The sequence below is a fragment of the Salvelinus sp. IW2-2015 genome, unplaced genomic scaffold (genome assembly GCF_002910315.2).
Source record: "Salvelinus sp. IW2-2015 unplaced genomic scaffold, ASM291031v2 Un_scaffold5889, whole genome shotgun sequence".
NCBI lineage: Eukaryota > Metazoa > Chordata > Actinopteri > Salmoniformes > Salmonidae > Salvelinus > Salvelinus sp. IW2-2015.
In genome coordinates this window covers 8,826-9,487 of record NW_019947154.1, presented here as the reverse complement: position 1 = coordinate 9,487, position 662 = coordinate 8,826, and the positions used below count along the sequence as shown (strand labels likewise).

Sequence of the window (662 nt, the reverse complement as noted above, 5' to 3'; positions counted from 1 at the left end):
CCAACAGACCAGGCCCCTGCACCACCCAGACACAGACCAGCCCTCAGCACCAACCAGACCAGACCTCTGCACCCACCAGACTACCAGACCAGCCCTAAGCACCAACCAGACCAGCCACTCTGCACCCACCAGACTACTAGCACCTCTGCAACACACCAGACTACCAGACCAGGCCCCTGTACCCACCAGACTACCAGACCAGGCCTCTGTACCCACCAGACTACCAGCCATGGTGATGGGAAGCAACAAGGAGGGCGAGGGTGTGGTGGCAGTAATGCAGAGACCACATCTATACACTCTGGGCTGGGGGAGAGGATGGCAGCCCCTCCCCAGTTGGACAGGAGGCCAGCGCTCCCAGTCCATTCACCCAGCCAGCTTCATAGCCCTCCAGACAGGCAGCTTTAGCCTCCTCCAGTCCTCCAGCCTCCCCTCCACACACCCAGCTTTCAGTCTCCTCCCCCTCCAGACACCGTTCAGCCTCTCCCCTCCGAACCATCTCAGCCTCTCCCCTCCAGACACCCAAGTTCAGCCTCCGAGTCCTCCCCTCAGACACCAGGTTTAGCCTCCGAGCCCTCCCTCTCACACCAACCAGGTTCAGCCTCCTCCCCCTCAGACACCCTCTCTCTCCAGACACGTAGCCTCCATCTCCCACCCTCCAGACA

The 662-nt window shown here is 61.3% G+C and overlaps 1 pseudogene; it reads left to right on the top strand.

Annotated features, from left to right (window-relative positions):
• The first annotated feature begins 229 nt into the window (after window positions 1–229).
• The window catches only part of LOC139026804 (coiled-coil domain-containing protein 177-like), a 2,575-nt pseudogene continuing 2,142 nt past the window's right edge, over window positions 230–662 (top strand).